At 40.7% G+C, this 22,396-nt stretch overlaps 1 pseudogene; it reads left to right on the top strand.

Annotated features, from left to right (window-relative positions):
- The first annotated feature begins 3,097 nt into the window (after positions 1-3,097).
- LOC140187007 (AP-1 complex subunit beta-1-like) lies at positions 3,098-4,888 on the top strand (annotated as a pseudogene).
- Positions 4,889-22,396: the final 17,508 nt, after the last annotated feature.

Raw genomic sequence — 22,396 nt, 5'->3', positions numbered from 1 at the left:
GTCTCGGCAGCATGATTCCCTCAGCTGATGAGGGGCGGAAATGGAAGGCAGAATTAAGATACGAAACCTATCAGGAGTTACAGGCGGGAATCCATAATGAAAATGAATAGACAGACCAGATTATTCAAGCCTTGGAGAGGGCTCTCCAACAACCTGTAAATATCACAAAAGTACTTGAATGCAAACCTAAGCCTAAGAAATTGGGGGCGATTTGTGGCCTGCTACAGCACTTTCGCAGGAGACCAAGCCTTTAAGTAATGGGAATCCATCCCCCCAGTTTAATGCCTTACTGCTTCGATGCTTACCAATTAAGTTAGCCAACATGATTAAAACTAATGATACGGATTGGTCTGGCAATGACCGAAATCAAATGCGACCAGCTTTGACATATACTGGGACCCGGCTTTCCAATCCCGAGATCAACCCAGAAGGGAACTAATATTAAAGGTGAATACGTTCAGCGGGAAGAAGGACGCGAGCGGGCTACATCTGGAGATCAGAAATGGGAACCGAAGCACGGAACACACGTGGAATTCCGGGGGACCCAGTGTGAGACTTCATTTACGGCCACCACCAGTGTGGGGTATAATCTAGCAGAGTGAGACTTGCTCTGTCTGTTGGAAGTCGAGATTCTAAACACAGACAAGGGTATCACCTTGGGACTAGTGAACAACCGAGAGCTTCACCAATTACTAACCCCCTAGTGGTGGGCGCTTAATCTGGACTCCCTCTTCGTTTGAGTTCCCACTGCCAGCGGTCGACCCCCATGTGACCCTGTGGTATGACCCTATGGGGTACGCCACTGAGGAAAGCCAATATTATGCACCCCTCAAGGGACAGAAGTTCCCAGTTGTGGTGTTTGGAGAGGTTAAGGGAAAAGAGGGCAGGGCATTACTGGCCGAAGTTCTGGATTCCCTTTGGCGACAGACAGGACTGGTGCTTTCCCATACCACCGTTAGATTTCGCCCTGGGTTCAAGCCAAAGAGCCTAGGGTTTCTTGCCTACACCCTGATGAAACAAACGTCCAGCACCGAGAGAGACTGCCAAGACTTGGCCGCGGGCAAATTCTGATACTGGAAGGAGTCAAAGGTGAAGACGGGACATCTGTTAAGACACTCTTTTAATATTGACCGAACCCAAGAGGTTGTACCCCATCTCTGGGCAATTTCAGGCCATGAAGTCAGTCGCACAAACTGCACCCACACCACCGCTCTCTGGTCTGGATCACTGTGAAAGAAGGACAGACTCTCCCATCCCTTCCGCAATACCCCCTCAAGTCTGAGGCAACATTTTTTTATGAGGATGGAAGCTCTTTTGTGGATCCAGCAGATAAACGATGTTCTGGCTATGCGATAAGTGACGACAGTGAAGTAATTGAGCAAGTCTCCTTTGCAGCAGCTGTTTCCGCCCAGAAAGCTGAGCTACTTGCTCTGACTCATGCCTGAATCTTAGCAACAGACTAGTCTAACAGCGTACTCAGTTCTGATTTTGAAGAATCCGCCAGAGAACCAATTCTTTGTAGAAGACCTTAAAAAAAACAGAAGTCATAAATGAAGATGACTTTGAAGAGGGAGTCCACAACTATTTGGAACAAAATAAAAAGGCCCTGAATGAAGGCTTCAGTGGAGGAGCCAAAAATACAAGCCTAAGCTGGAATCCTCTTTGATTAACGTTTCAAATTTTAAAATGAAAAAGCCTGTGGAAAAGAAATTTCAAACAGATTAAAGTGCGGACTTTTACATTATGCCCGTTATGACCTGACTATGAAACTTTAGGGATTCTCGGCTTCCTCTGCCCCCCCTCCCCAATTAGTAATGCTACCTTTGTAAACAACTTACTCACCGCTCTACAGCTACCTCGAGTTTTGGCTATTATTAGATGTGCAGCCCATACTGGGGAATCTGATGAGATATTTAAGGGTAATGCTCAGCTGGTGCAGCAGCAAAACGGACAGCCTTGGACCCCACACTTTTAGTCCCCTCGGGAACCTAGTAAGTTCTTTTTACACAAAATCTAAGGACGGGTATGCCAGATATGGGGGAAATACATATGTTCAAAGGGGGACGCCCTGAAGGAGAGCGCAGACTATGGTCCCAAATGGTTTGCCACCCTGAACCTCAGACCAATTTATAGGTGACACCTGCAGGACAGGTCTGTGTTCCCTCTGGGTTTTTACTTATTTTGAAAGATTATGTAAATAATTGTACACACTTGGGAAAGGAGGGAATGGTTAATACATTATTACAATCTTGGTGACACCCTGATTTCCAGAAAGCAAACCACAGCATGTTTAATTTGTCAAAAAAAATGCTGGAAAAGGGATGCCTTGTGTTTCCGGAACTACCCCCTTGTCGGGTGGACCTTTTCTTGTTTACTACTTGATTTTATAGAATTACATAGAGTACATTGTTATAAGTATTGCTTAGTGATAGTAGATGTATTTAGCAGATGGATTGAAGCTGTTCCTACAACTAATAATACCGCTGTGACTGTTGTGAAAATATTGCTAAAAGAAATAATTCCTCGCTATGGACGTCCAGAAATGATAAGCTCGGACAATGGGCCACATTTTGTTCCAAAATAAATGAAGAAGTCTGTAAAGAACTTGCTATAAAACAGCAGTTCCACTGCACCCATCATCCGAAAGCAGCCGGCATAGTGGAACTAGCCAATGGTACCTTGAAAGATAAGTTGGCCAAACTTACACAAGAAACTGGATTGACCTGGTTGAAGGTTCTACCCTTAGCCGTATTCCATATGAGAATCATGCCAGCAAGTAAGATGGGGTTATCAGCTGCAGAAATTATCTACGGGAAGCCCTTGGGAACTCCATGGGACCCCTACCTTGTTTGCCGCTCCTCCCTGAGAGCTTACCTACAAAATTAGATATGCATACCTTGGGGGAGGAGGTGGGAAGATATTTATGCAAATTAACTATAACTTTCTAAAGCTTGCATTTACAGGTACGACAGGCCTATCGGGAAGACAAAACTCAGCCTAAAGGTGACTACCCCATGAGTGAGCCTGGAAATTTTGTGCTGATCAACAATTGAGATCCAGGGAAACTCGGACTTCGGCGGAGAGGACCACACTCGCCATGACTGATTCTAAATATTTCACAATAACCAAGAAAGGAAAAATCTTCAAAGTCAAAGCAGAATTCAATAGTGACAAGCAGGAGAAAAAGAAAGGAGCAGTGAAGAAAGTGATTACATCAATTACCGGTGGCAAAGATGTCAGTGCTCTCTTTCCTGATGTCATAAACTATATGCAGACAGACGATTTGGAGTTGAAGAAGCTGGCGTACCTCTATCTAATGAACTATGCAAAGAGCCAACCAGATATGTCAATTATGGCTGTCAACACTTTTGTTAAGGACTGTGAAGATCCCAATCCATTTATCAGAGTGCTAGCCGTGAGACCAATAGGGTGTATCCGTGTGCATAAAATTACTGAGTATTTGTGTGAGCCCCTGTGGAAAATGTCTAAAGGATGAAGACCCTTATGTACCAAAAACTGCTGCTGTCTGTAAAGCAATGCTACATGATATCAATGCACAGCTGGTAGAAGATCAGGAATTTCTGGCACTCTAAAGGATCTGATATCTGACTCTAATCCAATGGTCATTGCAAATGCTGTGGCTGCTCTGTTGGAGATCGCAGAACCTCATCCAAACAGCAACTTGTTAGTCCTCAATTTTCAGACAATCAACAAGCTTTTAACAGCCTTAAATGAATGTACTGAATAGGGCCAGATATTTATCCTTGATTGGCCAGTTATAGTCCAAAGGATGACCCAGAAGCTCAAAGCATCTGTGAGCATGTGATACCACGTTTATCTCACGCCAACTCAGTTGTTGTCCTGTCGGCTGTAGAGGTTCTAATGAAATTCATGGAAATGCTTTCAAAGGACTTGGATTACTATGGCACTTTGTTGAAGAAACTGGCTCCCCCATTGGTAACGGTGATGTCTGTAGAACCAGAACTCCAATATGTTGTCCTCCGGAACATCAACCTCATTGTACAGAAAAATTCTGAGATTCTTAAGCATGAAATGAAGGTTTTCTTTGTAAAGATATATGTGAAACTGGAAAAACTGGATTTTGTGATTCGATTGGCTTCTCAAGCCAACATTGCACAGGTTTTGGCAGAATTGAAGGAGTATGCCACTGAAGCAGATGTTGACTTTGTATGAAAAGCTGTGCGTGGAATTGAATGGTGTGCAATTAAAGTTGAGCAATCAGCAGAATGCTGCGTGAGTACGCTACTTGACCTCATTCAGAACAAAAGTAAACTACGTCGTCCAAGAAGCTATTGTAGTAATAAAGGACATTTTCCGTAAATACCCAAACAAGTATGAAAGTGTTATTGCAACACTTTGTGAAAATCTGGACTCATTGGATGAACCAGAAGCAAGAGCAGTGATGATACGGATAGTTGGAGAGTATGCCGAAAGAAATGACAATGCTGATGAGCTATGAGAGAGCTTCCTGGAAGGATTCCATGAAGAGAGCACACGGGTTCAACTACAACTTTTGACTGCTATTGTGAAACTATTTTAAAAAAAACGACTGAGACACAAGTGCTGGTGCAGCAAGTTCTAAGCTTGGTGACACAGGATTCTGACAACCTTGACTTGAAAGACTGTGGCTAAATATACTGGACTCTACGTTCTACAGATTCAGTGGCAGCAAAAGAAGTTGTATTGGCAGATAAACCTCTAACTTCAGAAGAAAGTGATCTTATTGAACCAATGCTCCTTGATGAATTAATCTGCCATATTGAAACACTGGCCCTTGTACCATAAGCCACCCAGTGCATTTGTGGAGGGGCACTCTCAGAGGATACATCGAACAGACTGCAAACGTGGTACTGAAGGAACTGAGTAGAAGGACTCTCTTGGATGAAGGAAAATGTGTTGATTGATAGTGGTGTTTATGCATTTCAGAAGTCTGATTGTATTAACTTTGATTATTATCTGTACCCTACGATGCTTGCGGCCATGTATTGTATCATGTTGTAGAAGCGACAATCTGTTCTGAAAGTTATCATGTGATGATAAAAAGGATAGAATGATAAAGCTTAAGGATGTTGGGGAAGTAAGACATGATTCTTGGACTTGTAAATAATGGGTTAAAAACTTAAGTGCCACCCTATGTGTGTTAGTGAACAAATTCTGTTGCTTTTGCTGAAGAATAGGCCCGCAGTTTGTTTAGATTAAAAGCTTGCCTGATTAACAGCCTGTAGCTGCCTCTTCAAGGTGACACGAGGGCTGGAATTACTCAGTGCTCACATAGGTCATGCTTTATGGTTTTGCTCCACTGACTTAAGTCTTTTCTTTGGAGAGGCTCAATGATAAGAACATCTGTCTCTAATTAAGTCAGGGGCCTAGCTACAGGGATGGCTGGTACGGGGTGGACAATATATCTATTTGTAATTAAACTCTGATTTAGTGGACTCTCTTATCAAAGTAATTGGGTTTCGCTCTAACTGACTTAACATACCATTGTAACTGAGTGTTCTTTGTCTGCTCATTCTATATATTGTAGCAGTTCTGTTTTAAAATCAGAAAGTTCATCTGAGCCTCCAAGGAGAGAGAGTCTCTGTCTCTCTTTGATGTCTGGCTCCGAGGCCTTTCTGGCCGGCTGAGCTCGAACAATAAACTGGTGAAGAGGTTAAAGTTAATAACTGTGTGGTGTGATTATTGGTCCGGCAATCCTTTTTTAAGTTTACCGGTATATGGTTCAAGGTACTAGTGGATGATTCTTCTGGGAAAACCTTGGATGGTAAAGTACTGAGGGTTAGCCTGGTACACATGGATGCAGACCAGAAAAGCTAGATCCTTTGGTTTGTGATTAGGTGTGACAGTAAGGGTGATATATGGAAAAATGAGGTGGGATTGTTTCCACCGGATGGGATCCATTGCTACCAAAACAGCAGTTCCTTCGGGCCCCTTAATCTCTCCCATCATTGACACAGAGCAAGTCTGCTACAATAAAGAGTAGTAAGATTCCAACTCTGAATTTTTACCGGAACAATAATAGGCCAAAGTAAAATGAGGGTCTTGAGGGGCAGGAGATAGGATTACAGGAGGATCTAGGTTGAGCGCCCACCATTATGGGATGGCAAAATTAGGGCACTGTTGCATTGCAGGGGTGTATGGGATGTTTAGGTCCTGACTAAATATCGATTATATAGCTTCTACCACCCAAGACATTACTGTCTTCATGTAGGGCTTAGGTCCAGGTGCATCCTGTCTCACTGAAGGAGCTCTGTCTATGGTGAATGTTTGGCGCTAGAAAAATAACCAGACCAATGGTGGTAGTGTCAACTAAAATCACTGAAGTCTCCGGCAGCAGGGAGATGGATTCCAAACTTTTGTACACCAACAGCAAAGGTTGGGTGATGTCTAGTGTATGATTCCCAATTGGGAACACCAGTAGAGGTCAAATGCTCTAGTTAGGTGTGCACTGTGGCAATAGAAGGCAACGGCGCACCACTGTTGAAACTTTTGCCTAATCAATCATGGAAAGAAACAGAAGAAGGAAACCAGACAACAGCGTGAATGGGGTTGATTCTAATCAACAGAACAACACCTCGATCGGTAGGGATAGTCATGTGCTGCAGGTGACAGCAGACCGTCATCCAGAGACCATAAGTAATAGGGAAAGGCTAAGGGTAGCAACATGGAACATCCGCAGACTTTACCAGAAAGGACAATTCGACAACACATTAAATAAAATGAAAAGACTGGAAGTTGATATCTTCGGCCTGTCAGAAATTAGATGGACCGACAGTGGCAAATTCACTAAGTATAGTTCTCTGATAATGTATTCTGGAGGTCAACAGCATATGTATGGAGTTGGAATTAATTTAAACAAACAAGTATCAAAACGTCTTATGGGACACTGGGCGATATCTGATCAGCTGCTTTTAGTTAAATTAAGGGGTAACCCTTTTAACATTAGCATAATCCAAGCCTACATGGCAACAAATGATGCAGATGAAGAGGATGTCAACAAGTTTTATGAAGATCTTGACAGTGCTTATGAGCAATGTAAATCTCAGGTTCTACAACTAGTCATGGGAGATTTTAACGCCAAAGTTGGACGGGAAAGGGTTGATAACATAATAGGATCCTTTGGATTAGGGGAGAAAAATGAAAATGGAGAAAGGTTTACTGATTGGTGTGTCAGAAACAACCAAGTGATCACCAATACTTGGTATAAAAACCATCCACATAGATTGTGTACTTGGATTAGCCCTGGAGATAGAACAAGGAATCAAATAGATTTCATTAAACATAGAACATAGAATAGTACAGCACAGTACAGGCTCTTTGGCCCACAATGTTGTGCCGACCCTCAAACCCTGCCTCCCATATAAAACCCACCTTAAATTCCTCCATGTACCTGTCTGGTAGTCTCTTAAACTTCACTAGTGTATCTGCCTCCACCACTGACTCAGGCAGTGCACTCCATGCACCAACCACTCTCTGAGTAAAAAACCTTCCTCTAATATCCCCCTTGAACTTCCCACCCCTTACCTTAAAGCCATGTCCTCTTGTATTGAACAGTGGTGCCCTGGGGAAGAGGCGCTGGCTATCCACTCTATCTATTCCTCTTATTATCTTGTACACCTCTATCATGTCTCCTCTCATCCTCCTTCTCTCCAAAGAGTAAAGCCCTAGCTCCCTTAATCTCTGATCATAATGCATACTTTCTAAACCAGGCAGCATCCTGGTAAATCTCCTCTGTACCCTTTCCAATGCTTCCAGATCCTTCCTATAGTGAGGCAACCAGAACTGGACACAGTACTCCAAGTGTGGCCTAACCAGAGTTTTATAGAGTTGCATCATTACATTGCGGCTCTTAAACTCTATCCCTTGACTTATGAAAGCTAACACCCCATAAGCTTTCTTAACTACCCTATCCACCTGTGAGGCAACTTTCAGGGATCTGTGGGCATGTACCCCCAGATCCCTCTGCTCCTCCACACTACCAAGTATCCTGCCATTTACTTTGCACTCTGCCTTGGAGTTTGTCCTTCCAAAGTGTACCACCTCCCACTTCTCCGGGTTGAACTCCATCTGCCACTTCTCAGCCCACTTCTGCATCCTATCAATGTCTCTCTGCAATCTTTGACAATCCTCTACACTATCTACAACACCATCAACCTTTGTGTCGTCTGCAAACTTGCCAACCCACCCTTCTACCCCCACATCCAGGTCGTTAATAAAAATCACGAAAAGTAGACATCCCAAAACAGATCCTTGTGGGACACCACTAGTCACAATCCTCCAATCTGAATGTACTCCCTCCATCATGACCCTCTGCCTTCTGCAGGCAAGCCAATTCTGAATCCACCTGGCCAAACTTCCCTGGATCCCATGCCTTCTGACTTTCTGAATAAGCCTACCCTGTGGAACCTTGTCAAATGCCTTACTAAAATCCATATAGATCACATCCATTGCACTACCTTCATCTATATGCCTGGTCACCTCCTCAAAGAACTCTATCAGGCTTGTTAGACACGATCTGCCCTTCAAAAAGCCATGCTGACTGTCCCTGATCAGACCATGATTCTCTAAATGCCCAGAGATCCTATCTCTAAGAATCTTTTCCAACAGCTTTCCCGCCACAGACGTAAGGCTCACTGGTCTATAATTACCCGGACTATCCCTACTACCTTTTTTGAACAAGGGGACAACATTCGCCTCCCTCCAATCCTCTGGTACCATTCCCATGGACAACGGGGAGATAAAGATCCTCGCCAGAGGCTCAGCAATCTCTTCCCTCGCCTCGTGGAGCAGCCTGGGGAATATTCCGTCAGGCCCCGGGGACGTATCCGTCCTAAAGTATTTTAACAACTCCAATACCTCCTCTCCCTTAATATCAACATGCTCCAGAACATCAACCTCACTCATATTGTCCTCACCATCATCAAGTTCCCTCTCATTGGTGAATTACCATCAATGAATGCTTTAGAAATAATATCACAAATTCTAAAGCCTACCCAGGTGCAGAAAATGGTTCAGATCACCATCCAGTAATAGCTACCATCAAAACAAAATTAAAGAAACTGAAGCATGGAAAAAAGAAAAAGAAGTATATGTTGGGAGAACTTAAAAAATATAGCATACTTTAGCAAGAATTCAAGACAGCTGTAGAAAAACACCTCAATGAAAACGTAACAACACCTATTTGGGACCGATTTAAATATGCTATACAGCAATCAGCAGAGGAGATAATCCCAGTACAAGAAATCCAACACACCAACAAGCGATGGGTAACCCAAGAAATTCTAGATCTGATGGAACAAAGAAGGTTAGTGAAGAATAATGAAGTGCAATACAGACAGCTAGACAGACAGATCAGACAATTGTGCAATATTGCAAAGGAAGAATGACTGAATCAAAAATGCAATGAAGTAGAAGGCCATATTAACAACAGCAAAGAAATGAACAAGAAAATTAAGGAAATTGCTGGAATTAAGAAAACCTCCTCTACAGGATGCATAAGATCAGCAGATAGATCCATACTAACAGATCCAGATAAAGTATGTGAGAGGTGGATTCAGTATATAGAGCAGCTGTTTGAGGATAATAGAGGGGAACGCCCAGATATTAAACACCCGAATTCTGGCCCGCCTATAACTAAAGAAGAAATAACTAAAGCAATGAAAAGCATGAAACATGGTAAAGCCACTGGACCTGATGAAATTTCAGTGGAAATGATGCAAGCCCTAGAAGATCTGGGCATAGATATTCTTTTTGAACTGTTTAATGGCATATATGAGTCTGGTGTATTGCCTGATGATCTCTTGAAATCAGTATTTTTAACTCTGCCAAAAATTCCTGGAACTATTGACTGTGAAACTTATAGAATAATCAGTCTTAAGAGTCACATAATAAAGATTTTGTTGAGAATTGTTCTGAGTCGAAGTAAAAACAAGTTAAGCCCAGAAACTTCTAAACTACAATATGTGTTTATTGAGGATAGAGAAACTAGGAACACAATTTTCATACCACTCATGCTTTCAGAAAGGACAATTGAATATCAAAATGATGCCTTTTTATGTTTTATTGATTTTACTAAAGCATTTGACAAAGTGCAAGATGAAAAATTATTTCCAATTCTCGCTAAGCTAAACATTGACGGAAGGGACCAACAACTGCTTCAAAATTTATATTTGAACCAAACGACGGCAGTAAAAATTGATGATAATATAAGCAGTTGTACTAAAATTCAAAGAGGAGTTAGACAGGGATGCATTGCCTCACCAGAATTGTTTAATATCTATAGTGAAATGATTCTCTGAGAAATACAAGACCTAGATGGGATAAAAAAATTGGAGGTGTTAACATCAACAATATAAGATATGCAAATGATACCACCCTAATGGCAAGTGCTGCAGAAGACCTACAAATCCTCCTAGACAAAGTAATATAAACAAGTCCAGATTTTTGTCTAATCATCAACTGTAAAAAAAAACCAAATGTATGGTAATATCAAAAGAGCAGGATACTCCCAACTGCCAGTTATACATCAGTAACCATGAGATTGAACAAAAGACCAGCTTTAATTACCTTGGTAGCTCTCTATCACAAGATGCTAGAAGTAAAGTAGAAATAAAAAGAATTGCCGTTGCCAAAACCAACTTCCAAGAATTGAAACCCATTTTTACCAACAGACACATTTCTATGACAAGGCTTAGGCTACTAAAATGTTCCATCTGGCCAATCTTGCTGTATGCTTCTGAAACATGGACTATAACACCAGAGCTCCAAAGAAACTTAGAAGCAACAGAAATGTGGTTTCTTTGAAGAATACTGAAAATATCATGTAGAGATAGGGTAACTAATGAGACAGTACTCCAACGTGTCCAAACAAAAAGACCTTTAATGAGAACATTAAATGAGAGGAAACTTAAATTCCTGGGCCATGTCACCAGAAAGGGAGAAATAGAATGTCTTACATTACAAGGCTGTACGCCTGCAAAACGCGGAAGAGGAAGGCAAAGAAGAAAATATATGGACACTGTGAAAGAACTAACAGGTCTAAGTGTGCGAGATATCATTGATGCTGCATGGGATTGTTTGATGTGGAAAGCCATGATTGCCCAAGCCTGTAACGCACAAGGCACATGAAGAAGAAGTTGCATTGTAACTGGGCTAGAGACCAATATACCCTCGTTACTACATTCGATCTGCAACCCCAGAACAGACAGTATATCCCTTGCCACTATATTCACCCCAATGCTGCCACAGACAGCAAACTCTACCTCCTTTGGGGATGCTAGGTTATAGGAAGTGGGAAGGGGCTTGGTAAGTGTGTAACTAATTACAGAACCTTCAAATCCTTGGAGGGAGACAGTCCTAAAAGAAAGGGGTAAACAGAGTCGGCTGACGACTGACTGTTGTACGGAGGAGCAAGTTGCTCCAGTGTCGACTATAAACTTAGAGGATGTCAGCTGATAGTGACAGTGAAGAGGGGTTCATCAGCTGGATTGGTTGTGAGGATGGACATCTCGAGGGCAGTCTGTCATGCAAGAGGGTTATGAGCAGGAAAAGGGGCTTGGCGAGGCCCAGACTGAGGTGTGCTTCTCTGGCCCTGCTGGCAATCAGGGCAATCCCACTGCCAGTGTCCCCCTTCGGCCATCGTTTTAGCATTCATCCTGAGAGACAGGGAAAAAATGTGGATGTGACGCGAATGGGGCATTAGGAGGTTGTGAGTAAGGATCCCATGGGGGTCACTGACTTCCTCCTGGCGGAATGTGTGAAGTGGGCCTCCTTTGTTGCATGTACTCTGTCTTAACTCTGGTCGGGGGGGGGGGGCGCGGAATTTTCAGAACCATCTCAAAAGGCCTTCACAGCCTGATTAAGTTATGCTTGAATGGACTCTGACCAGTTCATATTGTTGGCGTTAACTTTGTCAGCCACCTTGTTGGGCAGGGCTTGGAGGAGGAGAGCACAGTACTGTGGGGACTGGTCCCCTGCTGTGTACAGCCGATCTCCCGATCGTGCAGAATAAATAGCATTAAAGTGTTCTAGGAAATCATCAGGGGTTTCACCTTTCCTGCGTTTACACTCTAAGACCTTAGTTACATCTACGGAGGGGGCCAGAACATGGGACAAGGCGTTCAATATATTTTCAATCATCCGTGGTCCAGTTTGCCTGGTTGGGATTAACTGGTCATAGTTGTCATGTCTGAGCCGAGTCGTGAATCGTGTCTGATCAGTAGGAGTAAGGCCGGCCATAGCCAGAGGGAACAAATCTCGGGAATTTTTGGGAGGGATTATAGTCAAGAAAGTTCCTAATTACAAAACCCTTGGTGGTTGACCTCTTTTTCAGGGGTGGCATTCAGCTTACCACAGTTTGGAAGGGATCCAGGGCTTATGGATTTGCGTAGTAGGTGCTTGTCTCGTTTCTCCAGTTTGTGGGTTAGGAATGGTCCTCATGGGCAATTAGTACTGAGTCTGTATCGGTCCTGGTAAAACCTATGGCCCTTGTTCAGGGGTCCAATCTGACTGTGCATGTGGGCAGAAATGTGTATTGGGTTTCCCAGCCTTTCTGGAGGAACTACACCGGTCGGTGGCGATGCAATGACTGTCGAGTTGGTGACTGAGTCACCAGGGCGAGAGCCATATGGGGATGGAGAACCTGACCGTGGTAAAACAGGTGCCGATGCAGCTGTGGATTGTATGGCGGGATAATTAGGCTGCCTTACCCATTCCCAACCATCATCAGTGTTGTTTGGGGAATTCGGTCGGTATGTCTGGATAGAGGCGGGGTACCCCAGAATTATTTTTATTTTCTCTTTCCCTTTTCCCTTTATTCATTCTTCCATGGTCAGTATATTTTGTCTCTGAAACAACTTCTTTCCCTGTCTCCTTTGTCTCTGTCCCTTATCCCATTCTTCACAAATCACTCTCAACTCTTGCCAACCCCTAGGATTGCTTCTTTTGTCATGTACGTCTATCGCTCTTCGCTTAGTGTTATCGTTCCAACAATTTAATTTATGTCTGTCTTATTTTATTTCTGCCTCTTGTCGCCATAGGCCAATCAAGTGTCCATACGCTTTCCCTGCCTTCCCTTTCCATAGTCCCTGTTCTGACTGCCGTATTAAATTTAAATCAAATGTATCTCCTACAGGCCAATTGTCTTTTCCCAAATGTTTAGACAAGAAAACTCGAACTTCTTATTTGTCTAAGTGCGCATCCATCATATTGACATACTAGAAGACTTGAACTTCTCAGTTATTCCAGGGGACTTGAACCACCCGTCTCCACTTTATTCCCTTTAGGTCCCGTCAGTGGATTGATTGTCCCCGCCAAAATGAGGGAACTAACAGAGTCATCAGAGAGCAGCGAGGAACCAAGGTTAAAGCTTACCTTGTGGGCCCGTTTGTTTTTGATTCACCCCAATTACCCGTCTGTTCACTTCTTCAGTTTTGGCAAGGGGTCTACTGGGACCCTGCTCACTGCTGCCCCAAGATGTTTATCTGCCTCTCCACTTGAGGACTTTAGGTTCAGACCAAGTGAATAATTATCAAACACAGTTGACTTAAGATTACATGCTGTTTACTAGCAAGCTTAAGTCTCAGTTGAAAATAATAGAGCCCCCGCTCATAGAGCCTGGAAAGTCTGTAATCAAGTGAGCCCCGAGCACTGTCTGGGACTGCTTGTTAAATATTCCTTATCACATAGTACTCTGATCATTGCCAGGCATCCTTGCTTAGTGGTTACACAAAGCAGCTTTCTCATGCAACAAGCACTCCCTTGTTCCTTAGTTACCTTGCAACATTATTCCCATAGTGCGACTAGCCAAATTGTGAAACAGATCAGTCAGATTTTAGCCCTTTTAATTCTGTATATAATTCCTCAGCCATGGATGGACATATGGGAATGGGATTGGCAAGTGGAATTGAAATGGCTGGTCACTGGGAGAACCCGCTTGCTCTGGTGGTCAGATTATAGATGCTCGGCAAAGTGGTCTCCCAATCTGGAAACATATATTTGGTGGTGGGATCCAGTGGGAGGTGGCAGTGGGGTGGTAGCTGAGAACAGGAGGAACCCTATCCCTGGTAAAGTGGCGGCAGGATGGGGTAAGAGTAGACATGCATGAAATAGAAGAGATGCATTTGAGGGGATTGTTGGTGGTGGAGGAAGGGAAGCCTTTTTCTTTGAAAAAGGAGGGCATATCCTTTGTTTTTGAGTGAAAAGCCTCATCCTGAAAGGAGATGCAGTAGAAACAGAGGAATTGAGAGAAGGGAATGGCGTATTTACGATTAGCAGGGTGGGACGAGGTATAGTCCAGGTAACAGTGATTTGGTTTATAATAGACATTGGTGGATAAACTGTCTCCAGAGATGGAGACAGTGTGATTGAGAAAGGGAAGGGAAGTGTTGGAAATGGACCAGGTGAATTTGAGGGCAGGGTGGAAGTTGGGAGGGAAATTTTCCTTTGTACAGTGAATGATTATAAGTCTGAAATGCACTGCTGGGCATACTTCTACAGGGATTCAATTGTAGAGAATAATTATTTGAAAGAGATGCATTTGCAATCTATGGGAAGAGGAGTAGAGCTAACTTAATTCCTTTCATCAAGAGCTGTGTAAACTTGCTAAGTTGCAAACATTATAATTCTGTGAAACCTCATCACTGGAAAAGGCAGTGAATTCAGGGATTTAGACCATGTTGCAGCAGATGATCATCTTGAATGTTACAATGAAAATGGGTTTGGAGCACGCAATTGTCAATAGCAATGTATGAAGGCAGTTCAATATCTGTACAGTACCAGGTGTCTGCTCTGATTTTGTTGATTGCCTACAATGGATCCCTCAATAACTACAGTATTAGAAACTAATACTTAGTTTTATATTCTTAGAAACTTATACTTAATTTTATATTGTCGATTGCATCGTCTCTGCTCTGGGCCGACATTTACATGCCGTACGGCACCTAATCAATTAGCTTGTTTATTTCGGCTTTTTTCTTAAAGATGTGCCGGGTGCGTTCTGGCTACCGCTGTACCGCTGCATTCTTCATGGCCTGGAGGTTTGGGACCACTGTTATAATTGACTTATCACTACATTCATGCGAGGAAAATATGCGCTGTGTGTTTAATATTAAATTCATTAGCTAATCCCCTTTAGAAACGAAATTGAGTGTATTAGCCACTTACAAGTGACTTATAGTTGACCTATCACCTGTATTCCGGTCGCATTTAATACCCCTGCCCCCAACCCCCGGGTTGGCTGGTCCGCAAGAATATTGTCAATATTAAACCGGTCCGCGGTGCAAAAAAGGTTGGAGACCCCTGATTTAAACTAGCTGGCTAGCTACCAAGGAGCTACGCTATTGATGTCCTACGTGATGAGGCCAAACTCCCTGTAGACTTGCTTAAAATTGTAATAGAATAAACATGATAATATAATCTAATATAATATAAGTACATATTTTAATGTCACATTTCCTGCATATACCCCACTTGGTTTACAGATTAGACAAAATCAGTAAACAAAGTATTACATACACCCTTGGAGGTCGGGGCGGGGGTGCTACCTCCCTGAAATGAGTTTTTTCAGGGTGGGATGTCTGCAGTTCTGATGTTTTTAATGATTGTAATTACTTAGCACTCACTCTATGAATCCGGGAACTCTTCTGTTTTCTTACTTTTTTAAAAAACTTGATCATGTCTTCCCTTCCGAAGAACATTTTTTTTTAACTCAACTGTCTTGCATCAGGTACGGGACTGTATCCTTTACTTGATGTTCAGCATTGCTTTTTAATTCAAATGTTTTGCTACGCTTGAACCAACTCAGGTTTGCTGATCCCATCATCATCACCAGTGTTATGTTTTGCAATTTCAAAACATTAAATTAATCCCCCCAAAAACCTCAGAATTTAAAAATATGGGTGTAACTAAAAGTCCTGGGAATCTAAAAATATAGGTGTAATTAAAGTCTTGGGAATCTAAAATTATAGGTGTAACTGCAAGTTTACTTTCAGCAAGGTGCACCTGTATTATATGGTGTCGTGATGATGTTTTCAATTTACGTAGTTTCATATATAATCTTTAATTAATTATTTAAATGAATCATCATCATCATCATCATCAGGTGCCATGTTTAGTTTGAGCTTTGACTGCCATGGCCAACACACTCCTGTTTCAGGTCAAGTGGATCAATTCATTGGTATTCATTTCCAATTCTCTGGTTGCTGTCTCCATCATCATTTGTCTTTGCCTTCCTCTTGCTTTCTTCCCTTCAATCTTTCCCATAATTACCATGCATTCTAACTCCTCATTCCTAATCACATGCCCAATGAAGTTATGTTGCCTTTTCATGATCTCATACATCATTTCTCTTTTTGTGTTTGCTCTGTTCATGACATCCTTGTTAGATATTCGTTTCATCCATGATATTCTTTGTATCCTCCTCAAAAACCACATCTCTGCTGCTACAAATCGTTTCCTCATGTTACTAGATATTATCCAACATTCTGATCCATATAACATAACCAGATAAACATTTCAGTACTCTGAGGCGGGTTGTCATGCTTAGTTTAGAATTGGTCAGTATACTCTTCATTCTCGTAAAGGTGTCTTTTGCCATCCCTATTCTTCTTTTGATGTTAAAGTCGCACCTGCCATCTGATGTCACCCAGCTTCCTAAGTAGCAAAAGTTCTTTACTTGTTTTATGTCTTCCCCGTTTATTCTCAGCCTGCAGATAGGATTCTCCTTCTTTTTGGATATCACCATACATTCTGTCTTTTTGCAATTGATAGACCCATTTTTGCACTTTCTTCAACAATTATATCAATTAAGTTTTGTAGTTCTTCCTCCGTACTTACAACTAACACAGTGTCATCTGCATATCTGAAATTATTGATGTTTTCACCGCCAACTTTGATTCCCAAGATGCCTCTTATTTTTTGTAATATTGTTTCACTGTACACATTAAATAAATCAGGGGAGAAAACACACCTTTGTCTAACGCCTCTCTTGATTTTCGTAAACTGACTGACTTCTCCATCTATTCCTACAGCAGCAGTTCGTTCCCAGTGCAGATTTCTGATTAGGTGGAGGTCCTTCGAATCTAGATCTAGAGTTTTCTGTAACATTTCAAATAACTTATTGTGTTTCACTTTATCAAATGCTTTTGTGTAGTCGATAAAACAAAAAAACAAATCTTTCTGGACTTGAATAGCTCATTCTGATAGTATCCTTAACATCAATATTGCATTTCTTGTACATTTGTCTTTCACAAAACCACATTGTTCTTTGCCTATTTCAGTTTGTATCTTACTTTTAGCTCTTGTCATCAAAATTCTTAGAAGTATCTTAGTGATATGACTCATTAAATTTATGGTCCCATGTAATTCACATTCTATTGCTCCAGGTTTCTTAGGAAGAGTGATAAATACTGATTTTTTCATCTCTTCTGGTGTTATTCCAGTCTCATAAATGTCATTGATTAAATCAGTAAGTTTTTCAATTCCATAATCTTCAAGGGCGATAATTTTTTCTATTACTAATTCATCAAGGCAGGCTGCCTTTCCTTTCTTCATCTTATTTATTGCATTACAAACTTCAGATTTTAAAATGCTTGGACCTTCAATGTTTTTCTTAATTTCTGGTTTTTCGCCTCGATTGTCTTCAAACAATTCCTGAATATACTCAGTCCATCTGTTCATAATCTCATCTTTTTCCATGATAATGGTACTGTCCTTTGCTTTCAAACATCCACCTGAAGAACAGAGGAGCTTTTTACCAGTGATATTCTTGATTTGATTTAAGAGAATAAGGATGCTTAATCAACTAATATATATACACAATTGCATAAATATTGAAATATTAAATACACAACAGATGGTACATATAGACATCCAGAATTGATGAGGTTGGTGGGATGGGAGACAATAGCCTGATATTTCATAATGGGGCCCTCTTTAAGGGGTAAATAAGAGGAGCTGTCTGAGGGCTGCTGTCCAGCCTCAGCAAGGTAGAGGGCAATTCGCTAGACTACAAAAACACCATCCTTGTCTGTGGGTCTGATAGTGAGATTGGGATTGGTGCAGGAAGAGAACAACCTGAATTAACTGGCAGAGGAGCAACAAAACCTGTTAGAGAAGCCATTTTCCACAAGAGAGCAGGGGGAGGCTGAGGTACTGTTCTGCAGGAGAGAGCTTCTCTGCTTAACTGAATGCAGTGAAAAATATATCTTAACCTGAACTGAGCTTCTCAGTACTTGGAAATAAACTTCTTTCGAAGTTACTTCCAAAGCTTTCTGGATTGTTCAGAAATCCGATGGCAGAGGGGAAGAAGATATTAATAAAACATTGAGTGTACTTCTGAGGATGATTTGCTTTCACTCATGTTCTTCTGGGTTCTTATGTGACAGCTGAATTTCATATGGGACCCACAGATGGAGCAGGATGAAGCTGGGAGGGTTGTTTCAGAATTAGGTGTATTATAGCAGACATATTTTGCAAAATTTTTTTGTTTTATGGCAAGAGTACAGTGCAATACATACAAATAACAGGGTTACAATAAGAAATATATAATTAATAAATTGTACAAATGTGAGAAAAATGAGGTAGTGTTCTTGGGTTCATGGACCATTCAAAAATCTGGTGGCCGAGGGGAAGAAGCTGTTTCTAAAATATTAAGTGTGTGTCTTCAGGCTCCTGTACCTCGTCTCTGGTGGTAGTAGTGAGAAGAGGGCATGTCCTGGATGGTGAGGGTCCTTAATGATGGATGCCATATTCTTTTCTTTCTTTTTAAATCTTTTTATTTAATAAGTATACAAAAAGGTAAGCCATATAGGCACTAATACACTGTTAGAATATAATAAAATTACAGGAGATATTAATACAGAAAAAAAAGTGATACAAACAATGTAATTTAAACATAACATACTAAGGTAACATAATAGTATACTAATTTTTATATATATATATCAATAGAGAAAAGGAAAAAAAAAACCCACAAAAACCCACCGTGCAACTAACTAAAAGCAAAGCAATGGGCTAACTTGGAACCAAGTAGAGTTAAAGGACTTAAAATCACGTCCTGAAACCCGACTTCCATTAAAAACAGTAAAAAAAACAAGAAGGGTATATAAATATGGAGCAAAAAAGAGAAGAAAAATAAATTACATCAAATGAAAATATTGAATAAAAGATCTCCAGGTCTGTTCAAATTTAAGTGAAGAATCATAAAGATTGCTTCTAATTTTCTCCAAATTCAAGCATAATATCATCTGAGAAAACCAAAAAAAGGTGGTTGGAGCATTAAGCTCTTTCCAATGTTGTAAGATACATCTTTTTGCCATTAAAGTAAGAAATGCAATCATTCTAAAAGAAAGATTACTGGAAATTTTAGGTAATCCAAAGATAGCAGTAATAGGGTGAGGAGAGATATCTATATTCAATACCTTTGAGATAATATTAAAAATGTCTCTCCAAAAAGTTTCCAGAGTAGGACAAGACCAAAATATATGAGTTAAAGAGGCTATCTGCCCTGGACATCTATCACAAAAAGGATTAATATGAGAATAAAAGCGAGCTAATTTATCTTTGGACATATGTGCTCTATGAACAACTTTAAATTGAATTAGGGAATGTTTAGCACAGATAGAGGAAGTATTGACTAATTGTAAAATCTGCCCCCAATCATCCACGGAAATGATAGACCCCAATTCCTGTTTCCAATCTACCCTAATCTTATCAAATGGAGCTTTCCTAAGTTTCATAATAATATTATAAATTATAGCCGATGCACCTTTCTGACATGGATTAAGGTTAATTATAGTATCTAAAATGTATGTAGGAGGAAGCATTGGAAAAGAAGAAAGTATAGTACTTAGGAAATTTCTAACTTGTAGATATCTAAAAAAATGTATTCTTGATAAATTATATTTATTAGATAATTGTTCAAAAGACATAAGGGAAACATCTAAAAATAAATCCAAAAACCGTGAAATACCCTTAGTCTTCCAAATTTGAAAAGCACGATCCGTAAAAGAGGGAGGAAAAAATATGTTATCTAAAATAGGAATCGCTAGCCCAAATTGGTTAAGATCAAAAAATTTTCTGAATTAAAACCAAATACGTAAGGTATATTTAACTATCGGGTTAGATACCTGTTTAAGGCGTTTCAAATCAAAAGGAAGAGAGGAACCTAAAATAGAGCCAAGTGTATAGCCCTGAACAGATTGTAATTCCAATGTTACCTTTAATTGGTTTACAATCGAGGACGAAAGTAATAAACTGTGTTCCATTTGAAGTTCAGTTCTTTGCTTATATAACTCCTCAGAGGGAGCTGTAACATATTTCTTATCAATTTCCTTAATCTTGTCCACAATTACCAACTCCCCCTTCTTCAGCTTCTTCCTCAAAGCAGCAGAATACGAAATAATCTGACCACGAATATAAGCTTTAAAAGTATCCCAAAGAATGTTCACAGAAATATCCTTTGTATAGTTGATTGTAAAAAAAAGATCAATCTGTTCATTCATAAAGCAAGCACTAAAACTACCCTCATGACTTCCGATAGACGCTCACTAAAAAAAAGTGTAAATATAAAAAAGATCAGCTAGTTATAAAACAGTAAAAGAATAAAAAAAGTAAATCAATTAAAAACACTTAATATAACAGAGAAAAAGCCAGAAAATATAAAAAGAACCGCAGCAAACCCCAGACCCTATGAATAAACAAAAAAAGAAATGAAATTATTAACATAAACTAGTTAGGAAAACCTACAAAAAAAAGTAGATTTAAAAACTACAAAATTTAAGGCCTCAAAGGAAATACGTAGAATAACGCTGAGGGAATAACCACCCAGAATCCCCTGGGAAAAAGAAAGGAATGACGCAGATAGAAAGAAAGTTTAGCAACCATGTTAATTAATCAAAAATAAACTTTTCTGCCCATATAAGGCAAAAAAAAATTAAGGCCGACAAATTCACAACCTCCGATCAAACGGAGATAGTTAAAAATTACGATTAAGATGTTGAAAGTGAAAATTGATCCAGATAACTCTGGGCATCCGATGGAGATTCAAAAAAACGGAGGGCTCCATCCAACGTATGAATCCTTAGACGTGCTAGGTAAAGCAGCGCTGGTTTTAAATCCATCTTGTAGAGTTCTGACATCACAGATCTGTAACGAACCCGCTGATCCCGAATTGGTTTGCTGAAATCCTCCACGAATCGGACTTAAGATCCAAAAAATCAATGTAACCTTTAGATCGAACGAAACGAAACAGTTTCTCCTTGTCTTGAAAGTAATGAAAACGTAAGATGACATGTCGAGGTTTATCTGACTTAGACGAGTATGATGGAACTCTGTGAACACGATCCAGTAACGGTGGTTGGTCAGGAAATACAGTAGGAAATGCGGATGCTGTATTCTTGAGGCATTACCTTTTGAGAATGACTTTGATGATGGGGAGGCTAGTACCCATAATGCAACTGGCTGACTCCATAACTTTCTGCATCTTTTTCAATCCTGTGTATTGGAACCTCCATACAAGGTGCTGATGCAACCCGTTAGAATGCTCACCGTCATGCACCTGTAGAAAATTTGAAAGTGTCTTTGGTGACATAGCAAATCTCAAATTCCCAATGAAGTATAGCTGTTGGTATACCTTCTTTGTGATTGCATCGATTTGTTAGGTAGTGGACTCCTTCCTTCACTTTCCTGAGGATTGCAGGTACTATCGGGATAGAAATAAAAGTCTTGCTGTCCTGCCTACTGGAAAGATGATGAGCAGGAGGTTCCTTGGCATCAGAGAAGATGTAATATTTTATTGGGAAGACATATGACAGGTGTTTGAAGGAAGCAACCAAGTGTAGTTAGCTATTCATTGAATGAGGTGCTGAGCTGGAGGAAGATGCTTATTATTAGTTCACTTTTCCTGCTAATTGAGTTGAAGGATTTGTAGAGTTAGCCTTGACAATATTTCTCCCCATGTCAAGTTTCAAGTTTAATTGTCATTCAACCATAAATGAATACCAATGGATATAGCCAAATGAGTCAGTGTTACTCTGGTACACAGTGCCAGCACTTATACATATCACAAGACAATATAGCACACGTAACATTGTAGTTCATGTAAGATTTCAGTAAAATACAGTCACAAAAATATATATGCTAAGACCCTGAGTCCATGAGTGTTGCAGCAAATCTGCAGTTGAACACAATATGGCTTATCTTCTGCCGAGGAAACACTCGGGGTGGGGCATCAACAAGTAAAGCTTAGACATCACATTACACTGCCCCCAGTCCTCACTACAATGGAGGCCACGTAGCTGTCCCACTGTCTGCCAATAAATCAGTGAATTAGAATTGCAGTATTCCACGTTAACAGTCTCAGAAGTCAGGATTATTG

The sequence above is a fragment of the Mobula birostris genome, chromosome 23 (genome assembly GCF_030028105.1).
Source record: "Mobula birostris isolate sMobBir1 chromosome 23, sMobBir1.hap1, whole genome shotgun sequence".
Lineage (NCBI taxonomy): Eukaryota > Metazoa > Chordata > Chondrichthyes > Myliobatiformes > Myliobatidae > Mobula > Mobula birostris.
Note: the sequence above shows the minus strand (reverse complement) of the source record. Positions and strands in the feature narration are given on the sequence as shown.